Genomic DNA, 16,916 nt, shown 5'->3' on the forward strand with positions numbered 1-16,916 from the left:
CCGGCCACCCACAAGCCGCCTCTTCCTGCAGCTCCACGAGCTGCAAAGACTCGGATTGTCTGGGCTCTGGAGCCGGTCAACCTGATTCGAGTGCTGCTGGGAGCCCGCTGGAGGCAGAGCCTCCGCTGGGTCGCAGCCGAGTGGTTCAGCCAGTTTACGATCTGTATTTTCTAAACATCAGACTAGAAAGAGGAGTTGGCTCAGACTCAAAGAGGCAGATTTAGCTGGAGCAGAAAGGTTTTGTTGCGCTGCCACTGGGGGGCGGGATGAGACAACTGACTGATGATTTATGATTGGTTTGGAATTTATTGCGTAATAAATCTCAGAGATAACCATGGCCAAATCAAACCCAATTTCAAGAATGTACAAAAACTTAAAAGACAGTTATTTCGAATTTGGATGGAAACAGATTTCTAATTGTTTTACATGTTTAATATTATGTACATAAGACCCTAAATTACATAGTTAGAAGGCTATTGTGGATTTGGGTTTCCAGAGGCTTTAAAAAATTCATGATTGATTTAAATTTAATTGATATATGGAGATATCTTAATCCTAATAAGAGAGACTATTCATGCTTTTCAAGCACATATAAAACATACTCTAGAATAGATTATTTTTTAATTTCAAATGATTTGCTATCAGAAATTGAGAAATGCTGGTATGACGGTATACTATTGTCAGACCATGCACCGATTTCCTTAACAATGCAGTTACTCAATATAATATCCTCGCCCCCTTGATTTCGCTTTCAGTCTAGTTGGCTCCAATATCCTGACTTTATAAAATTTCTTGATGGGAAAATAGATGAGTACTTTTCTTTAAATACAAATCAAACCAGCACTTCAGTAAAATGGGAGGCGTTCAAAGCATATTTAAGGGGTGAGATAATTAGCTATACTAAATACAAGTCCAAAGAGTACTATTCACAACTGAACGCTATTGAATTAAAAGTCAGAGAATTAGAGCAGGAACTTCATCAGGGAGATGTCCCAGAAAAAGAGCAAGAGCTTCTCCTATTGAAATCCCAGTACAATGAGCTGACCGCTAATAAAATAGCTTCCAGTTTGTTGTGGCTAAAACAATCGTACTATGACCAGGGAGAGAAGGCTGCAAAGCTGTTAGCATGGAGGATCAAAAAGATACAAACTAATAGAGCTATTAACTCGGTTGAGCTGGAAGATGGGAAAATCCTGGTTGATCCAATTGAAATATATACTGCTTTTAAAGAACTTTACGAGGATTTGTACAAATCAGAATACCCAGATGACTCAGGAAAACAAAATGAGTTTTTGGATCAACTTCATTTCCCAGCATTAACTGAGGAGGCTAAAACTGTCCTTGATAAACATTTATGTATCAAAGAGTTGTTGGAGGCACTGAAAGGTATGAGCAGTGGAAAGGCACCTGGGCCCGATGGCCTGCCCATAGAAATATATAAGGTATTAGCAGGAAAATTGCTACCTCACCGCCTTGAGATGTTTAATGAATCATATGAAAAAGGAGTTTTACCTCAGTCTTTAAGAGCTGCTGTAATTTCTCTTCTGTTAAAACCAGGCAAGTGTCCCTTAGACAGAACACCATACCGACCCATATCTTTAATGTCATGTGATACCAAAATACTGTGTAAAGCTCTGGCCAAGCGGATACAAACATTAATACCTGACCTGATCGCTAATGATCAAAATGGATTTGTACCCGGCAGACAAGCATTTCATAACACGTGTAGGCTGTTGAACATTCTACATGCCAAACAAAATGCCCGAGACCATGCGATCCTGTCACTGGATGCCGAAAAGGCTTTTGACAGGATCGAATGGAGATACCTGTTTGACACTTGAAAAAGATTTGGATTTGGGGAAAAATATCTTAAATGGATTAAATTGTTATATACTGACCCAGTAGCAGAAATTGCAACCAACAACCAAATTTCAAAACCGTTTAATCTCCATAGATCTACACGTCAAGGCTGTCCTATAAGTCCTTTATTATTTCTTTTTGCTGTTGAACCTCTAGCCATGGCAATCCGTCAGTCATCTGAGATCACGGAAGTGACTATCAGTAAGACAGAACACCGTTTGTCTCTGTTTGCGGATGGCATTTTTTTGGTTTTAACAAAGCTAGGAACCTCAATTAAGGCGCTCTGCTGTCTACTGGAGACATTCGGACAATTCTCTGGCTACAAATCCAATAATAAAAAAAGTGCCTTATTATTACTCAACAGGGAGGAGAGAGAAGGTCCCCAGATCTATACTCAGTTTACGAACACCCCAGAGGGATTTACTTATTTAGGAATTAGAATAACACCTGTCATTGATAACATTATATCGGTCAATTATGACCCTCTGGTGAAAGCAGTCAATTGCACTCCCCTTGCCAACTTCCTTTCTTTCTACTCTTAAGACAAATTTCACCTGATTCATATGGAACAATAAGCGGCCTAGATTGCGCCTTTCTCTCCTTTACTTACTGTACGAACGCGGAGGGCTTAAACTGCTCAGTATGAAGCTGTACTACTGGGCAGCCCAACTCTGAACAGCCATGTACTACTTTCTTAATACAGAGGACCAGCTTGGGTAACAATAGAAAATACTGCGATAGATCTTCCACTGTGCATGTACCTTTACTCGTCGCAACCTAAAATACTTAGAAAGCACACACAAAATCCATTCCTTAAAAATACTCTTACAGTCTGAAATGAAGCCCACAGCTTTTTAAATGACACTCCTAAACTTTCTTGTTTCCCACCTATTTGGGGAAATGAAAACTTTAATCCAGGAAGGCGTGACATGGGATTCAAACACTGGATGGAAAGAGGACTGTGCAAAATAAAAGAACTGTACAATGAAGGTACTCTAATGTCATTCAAACAATTCGGAGATAAATTTGACATATCTGGGAAGCACCACTTTAAATACATGCAGTTAAGGAGCTTCATATATTCCCAAATTAAAACCACCTCGGAACCCTCACTGTCTACCATCGAGCAGCTCACGGTAAATCACTTGCATGACAGAGGTCAGATGTCAATGTATTATGGGATATTGTTAGCAGGATCTAAAGAAAACTCTCTCATATTTATCTGCATGGAAAAATGATCTTCAGATAGACATCTCTGTAGAGGATTGGGAGGAGACTTGTCTTCTGGTCCAGACTCAAACTATTAATACAAGATGCAAACTGTTACAGTATAAGTGGTTGCTCAGGACCTATATCACACCTGTCAAACTACACCATTTTAATCCCAATACTCCCGACGTTGCATCAAATGTACTGAAGAAGTGGGTACCCTGCTACATTGTATGTGGAGCTGTCGAAAGGTGCAGATATTCTGGAGAGAGGTTCTTGAACTAATCTCCAAGCTGACAGGAAGTGTTATTCCTATTGAAGCCAAGATATGTTTGTTGCACATATACCCTGAGGATTTCCCAGCAACTGTAAAGGAACGTAAGCTAATTAATTTCTGTTTGTTACAAGCCAAACATATGATTACTTTAAAATGGAAGGAGACACAGAGACCCACTTCTACTCAATGGATTACAGAGATGTCATCAAACTTGGCAGTGGAAAAACTGACTTACATGGCAAGAGGGAAAATTAAGGATTTTCAAGAGTACCTTGCTGCAGTCAAGATGGCCGACAAGGCGCCACCATACATCCAATCCATGCCGGAAGTCACAACCGGAAGTTGGTTAATCGCCGCTCGATCCCGGAAATATGACCGAGCTAAAACAAAAATAAAAGCTTAAAAAACACGTACGTTTACACATAACATAATTTTATGCATTTTGTGCAGTTACATGTTTATCGTAACGGTATAAGTGACTAGTTAATTGTCTCGCCACGACTTTATAGGCTACTGTAAAACTCAGAAGTTAGTTAAAAGCCTACAATAATATCACTAAGTTATAATGTTTCATGGATTTAACTTTAATATCAACGTTATGAATACAAATGTAAATATTATGTTTGTGTGGTGGTGGCCACACACACACACACATACACACACACACATTCACAATAGGACTGAAGAATAACTAAAGTTAAATAAACTGAATTCTCAGATTAAATAAACTGAGAATTAATAAAAAATGAGAATTTACACAACCAAATAAACAGCACTTTCAGATTAGGCTGCAGTTGCAACATGCACACATGGTCACAACAAATGTCATACTTACTTTCACATTAGCATATGGTTAATATTAATTTATGTTAACAGTAAAAAAGAAGGCGCTGTAAATCATTGGTGGTACAGTGTAAGGGTTGTACTGCCCAGACATTATGCATTAATCATATGATCCTTCCTTTATCTCCTGGATCACAGATTACCTGAGAGGAAGCGCACAGTATGTCAGGTTGGGGAACTGTGCTTCTGGGACATTAATGAGCAGCACGGGGGCTCCACAGGAGACTGTCCTGGCTCCATTCCTGTTCACACTGTACACAGCAGACTTCAAATACAACTCTGAGTCCTGCCACATCCAGAAATACTCGGACGACACTGCTATTGTGGCATGTATCAGGAATGGGCAGGAATCTGAATACAGGGAACTAATAAAAGCCTTCAGTGACTGGAGTCACAAGAACTGTCTCCTACTGAACACCTCAAAGACCAAGGAAATGATTATAGATTTCTGCGGGTCCAAGCCCCCTCTTCAGCCAGTGAATACCTGTGGGATGGACATCAAGGTGGTGCCAAGTCATAAGTATCTAGGTGTACACCTGGATAATAATTTGGACTGGTCCCTACACATAGACGCTCTCTACAAAAAGGGGCAGAGCCGCCTCTTTTTCTTAAGGAAGCTCAGATCTCTTGACATCTGTAGTAAGATGCTGCAGATGTTTTGTGTGTTGTTTTATGCTGCAGTCTGCTGGGGAGGAAGGAAAATTGTTGTAGATTCATGGTGTATTAATCTGCCTCTGCTACAAATATCATTCAAACACTGTGCAGACACAGCTCCCCACACCTCGTTTGTTCAAAGGCACAGAAGAGCAGCTTAGAGAAATGACTTCAATCCTGCTGGTTGTATTTTCATCCACCAGGGATCTTCAGGGATGAGCGGGGACATCATGGGCAACACAATGGCGCCAGACATTTGTTACTGCAACAGAACAGGCATTTCCTGGGTCTAGAGATGTGTTCATTATCCAGTTTAGCTATTAAATGAATGCAATAATTATATTTTCCTATTGTCAGTCTTCTGTTAATTCTATTTTATTTCTGGAATCCAATAAACACAATATTACACTATCATACTGACAATAATAACTTCACTTGGAGTTCTCTTTTTTGTAAACAATGTCTTAATGGGCTTAAAAGAGGCTGCCACTGGCCATCGTGATCTCTTGGGGGTGGGTGGTAGCGGGTGGTGGTGGAGGGGCTTAAAAGAGGCTGCCACTGGCCATCGTGATCTCTGCCTTCAGCCTCGTCATGCCTTCTTCTTGAAGGATTTTGATCAATATCTGAAAAATAGTTACATGATCCAATCATACCTTGTGATGCTGTAAAGGCTTGTTTTTATGCTTTCCAAAGGAATAAAATTGACCATCCAATAATGTCCTTCCATTTCCCAAGCAAGCTAGATTGATCTTCTTACCTCTGGGAGCATCACATCAAAGACAAAATCCAGGAGTCCTATCTCCCCTCTCTTTATCTTTTCTCCTATGCCTGTGGCCTCATCAATCACCCTCAGGAGCTCAAAGATCTATTGAAAAAAAAAATAAACAAATTCATTCAATTTTTTAATGTTATATCTCTGCACTGCACTGCATTTGCCTCATGATTCGCCAAGTGCCTCTGGATGACACTTTCGCTTTTGGTAGTGAATTTGGGGCAGAGAGGACACGCAAACACAGATGGCGACACGGTTGTGCACTTCAGCCTGTCGCCTTTTTCAATTATAGAAGGGTGCATCTGGAAGAAAAGAATATATCAGAATCAGAATCAGAATCAGAAATACTTCACTGATCTCCGGGGGGAAATTGTTAGTGTTACAGTTGCTCCTATTCAACAAAGACTGTAGTATAATATATAACATAGAAATATAAAATGTACAACATTATATACAATACAATAGAATATATGCAACAATATATACAGCAGTGGCACACATACTAGTGTACAAAAAAACAAAGTGTCGTTGCCATGGTGACATAATTGAAGGATGGATGAGGATGAGGAGGGATGTACACAGTCATAATAATGGCATGTGAAAACTCCTTTGGCAAATAACACGGCCTGAGTCCAACAGCCAACAGTTCTATGTCCGGGCAATAGATATGTTCCTTGATGGTAATAATAATGTGACCAGGATCACACGAACTATATATATACAGTACAGGCCAAAAGTTTGGACACACCTTCTCATTCAATGCGTTTTCTTTATTTTCATGACTATTTACATTGTAGATTCTCACTGAAGGCATCAAAACTATGAATGAACACATGTGGAGTTATGTACTTAACAAAAAAAGGTGAAATAACTGAAAACATGTTTTATATTCTAGTTTCTTCAAAATAGCCACCCTTTGCTCTGATTACTGCTTTGCACACTCTTGGCATTCTCTCGATGAGCTTCAAGAGGTAGTCACCTGAAATGGTTTTCCAACGGTCTTGAAGGAGTTCCCAGAGGTGTTTAGCACTTGTTGGCCCCTTTGCCTTCACTCTGCGGTCCAGCTCACCCCAAACCATCTGGATTGGGTTCAGGTCCGGTGACTGTGGAGGCCAGGTCATCTGCCGCAGCACTCCATCACTCTCCTTCTTGGTCAAATAGCCCTTACACAGCCTGGAGGTGTGTTTGGGGTCATTGTCCTGTTGAAAAATAAATGATCGTCCAACTAAACGCAAACCGGATGGGGTGGCATGTCGCTGCAGGATGCTGTGGTAGCCATGCTGGTTCAGTGTGCCTTCAATTTTGAATAAATCCCCAACAGTGTCACCAACAAAACACCCCCACACCATCACACCTCCTCCTCCATGCTTCACAGTGGGAACCAGGCATGTGGAATCCATCCGTTCACCTTTTCTGCGTCTCACAAAGACACGGCGGTTGGAAGCAAAGATCTCAAATTTGGACTCATCAGACCAAAGCACAGATTTCCACTGGTCTAATGTCCATTCCTTGTGTTTCTTAGCCCAAACAAATCTCTTCTGCTTGTTGCCTCTCCTTAGCAGTGGTTTCCTAGCAGCTATTTGACCATGAAGGCCTGATTCACGCAGTCTCCTCTTAACAGTTGTTCTAGAGATGGGTCTGCTGCTAGAACTCTGTGTGGCATTCATCTGGTCTCTGATCTGAGCTGCTGTTAACTTGCGATTTCTGAGGCTGGTGACTCGGATGAACTTATCCTCAGAAGCAGAGGTGACTCTTGGTCTTCCTTTCCTGGGTCGGTTCTCATGTGTGCCAGTTTCGTTGTAGCGCTTGATGGTTTTTGCGACTCCACTTGGGGACACATTTAAAGTTTTTGCAATTTTCCGGACTGACTGACCTTCATTTCTTAAAGTAATGATGGCCACTCGTTTTTCTTTAGTTAGCTGATTGGTTCTTGCCATAATATGAATTTTAACAGTTGTCCAATAGGGCTGTCGGCTGTGTATTAACCTGACTTCTGCACAACACAACTGATGGTCCCAACCCCATTGATAAAGCAAGAAATTCCACTAATTAACCCTGATAAGGCACACCTGTGAAGTGGAAACCATTTCAGGTGACTACCTCTTGAAGCTCATCGAGAGAATGCCAAGAGTGTGCAAAGCAGTAATCAGAGCAAAGGGTGGCTATTTTGAAGAAACTAGAATATAAAACATGTTTTCAGTTATTTCACCTTTTTTTGTTAAGTACATAACTCCACATGTGTTCATTCATAGTTTTGATGCCTTCAGTGAGAATCTACAATGTAAATAGTCATGAAAATAAAGAAAACGCATTGAATGAGAAGGTGTGTCCAAATTTTTGGCCTGTACTGTATATATATATATACATATATATATATATATATATATATATATATATACATACCGTTATATATCTTACCGTTATATATATATATCTATTTATACACACACATACATATATATGTAAGAAATAAATATGCGCGCGTGTGTGTGTATAGGGTAATACACACACCAAAAATGCTGAAAAAATTGCCATACGACTTTGCCAAATCCATTAGCGTACTTTCTTTGGCTAAGCTAACATTAGCCCAGACCATCGAGTCAAGCGGAGAAACAGCCTTCACGAGACATGACACTAATTCTTCGATGTATCACATTTGTAAATAGCACGAATTACATCTTAGAAACCATACCACACTCGTTGGATGATAATTAAAAGACTATTTTTCTTACCGTTCTCTCGTTCTCTGAACACAACCCGCTAATCAGTATGGCCGCCGAATAAGCAAAAAATTACACGAAGAAGAAACTTCCGCTTGGGACTTTCCAACTTTCCGGTATAGACTAGATATATGGCGGCGCCCTAGTCGGCCATCTTGACTGCAGTTGGGTCCCTCTCAGGATTTTTACAAAATGTGGTCTTCTTTCTTAACTTTTATGAACGATCTAAATGTGTAAATGCCTGGAGTTGGACAAGGACTGATGCCACTACCATCACAATAACTTGTTGCACAGCTATAGTATTACTGTTGTGAAGTAGGGAAAGAGAAAAGGAGAATGACCGAACTATATGCTTGTGATTTAAACACTGATTTAGGAATATATGTAGTATGTATGTTTGTGTGCATATTGAGGTTCATGGAAATGTATGTGAGGTACGTATATGCACATATACTATTATTATTATTATTATTACTATTATGAAGAATATCATTTTATGTACCAAGGATCTTATGTTATCGAGGGTGGGGGGATTGGGGTGTTTTATGTTTATGTATGTCTGTTTGCAAAAATGGAAAATCAATAAAGTGTGGGAAAAAAAAAATGTTTCATTCAGAACAGGCAAAAGCTTTCGCTATCTTGCAGCCCACCAAATGGCTGCATGTCTCAGACCAGAGATGTCATGTGCCCTTCTAATGTTCTATGCTTTGACAGGCTGTGACACTGTATCCAGCTTTGCTGGACATGGAAATAAGGCAGCATAGTCAACATGGAAGTCGCTACCAGAACTGACAGATGCACTACTGACGCTGGCAAGTGGACCAAAGGAGATTCCAGATGATGCAATGAGCATTATTGAGAGGTTTGTCATACTTCTCTTTGACAGAACCAGCACCTGCACCAAGGTAGATGACGCAAAAAGGAAGCTCTTTCCACAGAAAAACTCTGTCAAAGAAGTTTAATTAAAGACTGATATATTGTTTGTTTTGTGGGTGGTTATTCTTTCTATTGAAATGTATTCTGAAAGAGAGTTGAGCTAATGAGTGGAAAAAGAAACAAAAAATCTGAACTTGAAATACACCCAAAATAAACCATTTGCACGAACTAACCAGCATGCATAACAAGAGTAAAAAAGGAGGGTTTTTTTTTTTCTACTCCAGGATTCCATCTTCAACTTTTAACTTTCAAACATCAAAGGGTAGGTTTTAAAAATCTAAAAACTAATTTATAATGGAGGGAGGGTCATGCATTTTTTTTTGCCAGTCAATTAGGGAGACTCATGGAAAACAACGTGCAGCTTTCGGAAGGGTGAAAAAACACACAACATACAAAAAATAAATAAATAAAATGAAATCACACCCCAGCCGACCCCCTCCTCTGATAAATAAAGAATAACAGGAAGTCCCTTAGTAGACTTGTTTTTATTGACGAAAAGTGCTAACAAAGTTCTAATTCAGCAGTAAAAACATTTAATTTCCTATAGATTCTTCACAATAAAAGTCCCCAATGATTTTGTTATGTAAAAACTAGGGCTGGGACTTTAACCAATGAATTTCGATTAATTGATTACAGAAAAAAATAACGCATTAAACAAAAATAACGCATTTAATCGCACCTCTCTCAGTTCCCTAATTTCTGGCACACCGGTAACACTGATGCCCATAATCCAGCCCGGTAGGTGGCAGTAATGCACCTAAAGTTCGTTTGCCAGCCAAGAAGAAGGTGCACAAGATGCATTGAGTGACGTCAGCGCTCAAGAGAGTTTGGTGAACAGAGATGGAGGACGAGACCACACTGTTGGGCTTGTTGAAACTTTCCGATGGCAGCTCCGATAAGAGCATGGCTGTGTGCAAATTGTGCAACCAAGTCTTTTCTCATCACTGCAGCACTTCAAGCCCACGCTATCACCTCAATGCAGAACATGTTGCTGCGTGCACAGCAGTGGCGATTGCTCTAAGACTGCAAGGGAAGCTCAACTTCCCCTAAAATGTCAAAAAATAAGTGGTCAAATATGTACTGTTGTGTTTACATTTCATTGACTAAATATGCCCTAGAACGTGTTCAACTTTTGTTCAGAATCAGGTACTTATCACAGGTCACTGACTTGACTTTCTTCTCATTCATTCCCGTAGCGTCAGTGCATTAAACAGTGGAAGCTCAGCGTCCAAAGACTTCAATGGGGAAGCATAGAGTGGGTTGTTCCACTGCAGCGAAACTAGACAGTCATTGGATAAATGCTTGGTTTTGTCCCGCCCATCGGACGCTCAGCGTCTCTGGGGGTCTATGGGGCAGTGGGCTGGCCTCGGCTAGCCTCGCATCTGGTGTCTATTCACCAACGATGCGGCCGGTTGGAGCTCAGATTGAATAGGAAACAAAGTTCAGTGTGAACACTGAACTCTGTTTCCTATTAGCTGGGCGTAACTTAGCTGGGCGATGTCCGTCGATAGCCTCTGTGAGATGTGAACAGAAGGAACGGAGGGGGGTATCACTAGGCCTACCTGATCTCACAGAAATATGTGAAATGACCACGACCTCTTAACACCGCATTCCGTGGTGGCAGAACGTAATGGGTTGAAATTACGTGCCGGTACCACGGAAACGATGCCAATGTAAAGTCAATTAGGATCCTTTTTTTGTAGCTACTGTCCGCCATGTGTAGGCTTCACTCCATTTCAGATTGCCGTCCGTCTGCCGTAACCGAATCCAAACGCCACTAATAAATAAATAAATAAAGAAGAACAACAAAATAAGGCTGAGCATGGAAGAACCAGAGAGGAAACACCATCTCATGGAGGGAAGCGGCCGCTGCGGCAACCCGGCCACCCTCCACTCCACCAGGGGAGAGTGGACCCCAAGCCAGCGCCACAGAACCAGCAGCCGCCCCCTGGTGCACACGCTGAAGAGGCAAAAATCGGTGCCTGGAATTGGGCCTGTAGGCTTCCGACCTTGTCCTCAACGTTGCTTCTCAGTTGTCCTCTGATGTCGATCTGGTACCTTGGGTTCAGCTAAATAATACTCAAAGAAACACGAGACAGGCAGAGTCCGATGCAATCGAGTTATAGTGTTCACAAGCTTCAACACATACAACTCATTGAGTCAAGCCCCGGAGCTGGACTGAAAACCGCTTCTCAGCACGTCTGCTTTTATGCTGGTGGAGACTGAGTAGAGTCTCCACCTCTTTCTGCTAATCCTTCCCACTTTAATCCAAATCTATTGGTGGAAACCTTTTTCTTTTTGTCCAATCGTGAGCAGGCCCGTTTTTAATGGTGTATCACTTTCATTTTGAGTCTGGAAATCCCCAAATCTCCCACCCTTAGCTTCAGATTTGCTTTCACTTTATTTTTAAAAAACTTGTGAATTTTAGGGACTTTCTTTATGCAGCCCCTTGTGCTCTCATCATTATACAACACATGACAGGTTATATGTGTGTTCTTTTAGTATGGATATAATATCAGCTCATAACTCTGTATTGTGAATACTTTGACATTTATAACAGTGTTTTTAATACATATAGATGCTTCTCACTCATAAACATGGTCATATGATGGTTACATGGCTTTGTTTTCTTAATCAACTTATGCAGTATAACACTTTACTTGATTAGGAATTAACTCCTTACACTACAACGCTCCCACTGAGGAAGCACTGGAGTTAAGAACTAAACTATGACATAAAATATTAAGATGTAGGCCTAACATAAAATAAATTCGTTATTAAATAAATTAAAACATATAGCCCACAGTAAATAAAAGTAGAACATGCTAAAAGTAAATACAATAATAGGCTAAATAGTATCTAAGCAATAATAAATAGTGTCTAAACAATAATAAATTGTGTCTAAGTTATCTATTAGGCTACCATTCCACTCTATAAATAGATTTTAAAATTTCAATATAATTTTAACATTATTTTTGCTTATTTCATTATTGTTATTATTGGTTTTACTTTTTAGTAGTATTGTATTGTCTGAGGATGACTCATTTTAGTAACTATCTACAGTAAAAAAGAAAAAACAAGCAAAGAAACAAACAAAAATCATTTTATACACTGGGCCTTCAAAGTGCTCTCTGAAACTTCACCTGGCATGGCTTGTGTCCAAAAAATGAAAAAATCAAAACTTTGTCATAGAGCTAAACCAAATACATAATTGGAAAGGTCTCAACCTGGAGAGTAAAATATGTCAGTATGAAGATTCTACATGGCTCCTGCTTTCAGCCATTCACCTTTGAACCTTGACCTCAGTGCATGTTTGAGGGCTTATAACTCAGCAACGAAAGGGGGTACAGACATGGGACCAACTGTTATAGAGAGCTCTTGACCTCAACTATCATGTGAGTGTAGTCAACAACTGGGGGTGCTGTCAGATATGGGTAAAATATGGATAAAATTAATTTTCACCCATTTAGAAATTAGATATTTAAAATCTGATTACACAAGTGTGTTTACCATCCCCTTAAAGTCCACAGTGTACTCTCAATTCAGTATTTACAACTTCCAAATTGATACATATCAGCAACATAGTTGTTGCCTTCTGATTTGCAAAGTAGGGTTCTAAATAGGGTTGTAAAAAGATATATCTACCCAATATATCTAATATCTAGTAAAGCCAAACTAGTTACTACACTGCACTTAGGTGAACTATGTTAAGAAAAAGTAAAGATGTCGGCTAATTTTCGATATTTTAGCTAATACGCTTGTTACGTCCCCCGGCCGCCTGTGTATTTATTATGTGTATGTGTTTATGTCTATGTAGGCTATGGATTTGATCATCATGTTTAGTGGAGAGTCAGACCTCTCTTTCTGTCCGGAGATCGTGTGTGTTGTGTGAACAGGTGTGCAGGTGATTGACTGGACGATCGTGACGTTGCTCCGACTGGATTGGCTGAGCAAGGGGCTCGGCCTTCAGTGTCAACGGTCGCCTACTGGATAACAAGCGTGACGTCACCGCTGCCGTGTTGGTGGAGCAAGGGGCTCGGCCTTCATAACGCCGGCCACACGGAAGCCACGGCCCCCACTCTCGTACATGGCAGCAGCACATTGTATCGTTCTTTGGTTTTGTGATTTATGAGTACTTTGTTGTGTGATCCATGTGTGATTATTTAGCTTGCTTGCTAAATAATTAATTCTTTTGTTAAGACCAGCGCCTTAGGGCCAACTGAGTCGTTTGTGTATATTGTAAATAGTCATTGTCACATATTATTGTTTGCACGGAGCGTAGCCTAGCATTGTATTTTTGTTTCTTTTGTTTTTGTTAGGGATTAGTTATTTCGCCGGTCGGTAGACAGGTTGCTTTTTGTTTGTTGTTTTGGCCTGGGCTCACCCTGACGTCTTTTGCTCCATTTTGTGTGCGATATTGTACAGTGTGTTTTTGGAGTGTGTAGCAATAAATTGCTCACCTGTACTCCCGTGTTTCTGTGTGTCCTTATGTTACGCACCCACACCCTTAGACCGGGGCGTAACAACGCTAGAAACGGCGTTTTTAGGACAGTAGGTTTGTTTGCGGCTTGTAAAATAGAGTTGTAAAATAGGGTCATAAAAAGATAGACTTACTTAAGATATCTAATATCTAGTAAAGCTGAACTAGTAATGACACTGCACCTAGATGAACTATGTTAACAAAAAAAAAAAAGCAAGGATGTTGGCTAATTTCAGATATTTAAGATAGTGCTCTAAAAACGGCGTTTTTGGGACGGTAGGTTTTTTGCAGCTTGTTGTAAAATAGAGTCGTAAAAAGATACATGTACTGAATATATCAAATGTCTAGTAAAGCCGAACTAGTAATGAAAAAATTAAGGGTGATGGTTAATTTCAGATAATTTAGCTAGTACTGTAGAAACTGCATTTTTGGGACTGAATATTTGAATAGGCCTATATCAAATATCTAGTACAGCTGAACTATCATGTTATTATTGTGGTGTGATTGAACTGTTGCTGTGAACTGATGAGTTGCAGCTGCGGCTGATTGTGTGGGTTGGACTCTAAGACTGAAAAGCAGAGCACCATTCATTGTCTGAGTGTCTGGGGAGTGACCTGTTGCATGTGCGGCTGCGTTCATCCTGGGAGGGAGGGTGTCGTTCGCGGCTGGTAGGGCCGCCGGCGACGAAGACAGCTGAGTAGGTTTAACCGTTCCTGTGTTAGGAGGGGAGGCCTGCGTCTCCTTTAGATTGTTAGGGCCGGGTTGATAGGAGCGTTAGCCACCAACCGCTTTCCAGCTTAGCTGCTGCCTCCAGCACGCCGCTGTTGGCGTTACCTGCTGCTCCTGCTTCAGTGGGCATCTCTTCCTCTTACGCTTTGCTGTCTGACGAAGCCGTGGTTCCCCCGGGGAGTTGGACGGTGCCACAAGCCTAGACGGTCATGCAAGTTACGTTGGTTCTTTTTATTAATTGTTATGAATTATTATTGTATTTGTTATGTTGTGGTAGGCCTATATATTTATATATATTGTTTGTGTGAGGGTACAGAGGAGAGAACGGGAGGAATCTAGACATGTGCCAGGCGGGGGCACTTTAGTTGGTTGCACCTGCGTCATAGGCTAACTCACTGTGTGTCGTGTTGGTTGCAGTGCATTCCCAGTTTGTAGTGATTGCTCTCAGTGATGTGTGTCTCGAATCTCTTATTTGTGTGTGGAAGTTGAAGTGTGTTATCCATCTTGTGGGATGGTGTGCATTACTTTTCTTTAATAGTGATGTGCACCCTTTTTCTTGGGATGTAGTCCTACTCTAGTTTCCCCCGCCAGTATAATGGTCCATGCCCTCTGTGTCAGCTTCAGGCCCCCACACTTTTAACTTAAAGCTTTCCTTGATTGCATTATTGAAATAAAGATTGTTATTGTATCTGGTACCTCCTGGTTGAGTGTCGTTCTTGGGCATCTGACAAGTTTTCTCCATAAATACCTACATTTATTACATAATTATTATTATTATTATTATTATTATTACAATTATTGGAGGGAAATTATAACTGAGAAATATATTTGCCGTTTTAATATCAAGAACACTTTAGTGTTTTTGTGTGTATAAAGGACGTTGTTGAATCAGGGAATCCGTGTGGACACCACGACAATGGATCCTAATTGACTTTCCATGGTACTGGCATGTAATTTCAACCCATTACGTGCTGCCACCACGGAATGCGGTGTTAAGAGGTCGTGGTCATTTCACGTATTTCTGTGAGATCAGGTTGGTCTGAGGGCTGCCGTAGAACAGCAACGAGGATGTCAGCCAACCAACACTTGCTACTCAGTCCCTGGTTGCGGCGATTTGTGATGCTGGCCAGCTAGCCAGTACATTACAGTCCTCTCTCGTCTAGCTAACATTTAGCTGTGTTACATTATGATCCATTAGAAAGAAAGCTAGCTGGAATCGGTTTTGAAGCCTCTTTGGTCACGGAGCTCCCTACATCTCTTGAACACCTGACTGAGGTTTACTCTTGTTTTTCCTCTTCTTTTATCACTCTCCTTTTTGCTCTTCTTTGCCTCCTCAGACAGAGGAGCTCGTTTTCTTTTGCTAGGCCGTTTTTCAGTTGTCTCCAAACTTTGTCCGTCTGCCATTGTGCTCGTGACTCAACCAAAGATACTGGATTACTACAAGATGGCCCACCTACAATATACTCCCATTGTATGAAATGGTATACATTTCCGGTCTCCTAAGTAGGCGTTTCCCCCGTACCCCAATCAGAGACGATGGAGAACCGCCAATCAAAGACGAGTATCCCCAACCTTGCTTGGTTATTGTAGATTAGCTGGGCTAAGCGGTAGCTGTTAGCGGTAATAACTCAGTAACTCAATAAACGGTTTGTGAAAAAAATTTTTTTTCCAGCGGATATCTTAGTTACAACATGATTGAGCTAGCAAAGCAGTTTTGTGTTGCTATGTGTGGTATTTATTCAGTTTTGGGAAATTCCGATGTCTAGAAAGCATCAGTGGCTAGAGCTAACAGGGACAGCTAACAGCAACAGCAAAGCTAATATCAGGATGTCATCTGTTAAAAGCCTCCCGTTGTCAGATACAACGTGAAACTACTCCAGTTAGCTCAACCCAGTACAAGATTGTAGGATCAGTTTGATAATATCCGTTTTCTCCTCCAAAAACAGTTCAAAACTGCACTGATTTCAGCACCAAAGAGGAGATATCTGTTGCCAGATCTCGCGAGAGTGTGTTGTTGAGACAGAGACAGGTGTTGAACAAAGTAAATTTTCTCCTGATTTGTCCGTCTGAAATTTGCCATTTTGGTGTCGGAATGTTCTGAAGATATGTGGCTTGTGATAAATGGGTCCAATATCTGCTTCCGTAACTATGGGGCGAAAGAATCGGCCATGATCTGTAATCACGTTCATTTCTCCCACTGAAGTCAATGGACTCAGGACCTGCTGTTAGTCTCCTAAGGGGGCGTGGTGGTCGCGAACCCCACGTGACAGATACAGGAAGCTGACTCGCAGTGGACCGTCTTGGTTTATCCACCGTCTTTGACTCAACTATCTCATGCCCAGCTCCTCATAAGGACCTGCTCCAGTCCCTGATTGGCTGACCGACCAATTTCGCAATACATGCCGTAAATAATGCTACTATATAATAATACATTTC

Source organism: Epinephelus lanceolatus, chromosome 5 (assembly GCF_041903045.1).
Source record: "Epinephelus lanceolatus isolate andai-2023 chromosome 5, ASM4190304v1, whole genome shotgun sequence".
In the NCBI taxonomy this organism is placed as follows: Eukaryota; Metazoa; Chordata; class Actinopteri; order Perciformes; family Serranidae; genus Epinephelus; species Epinephelus lanceolatus.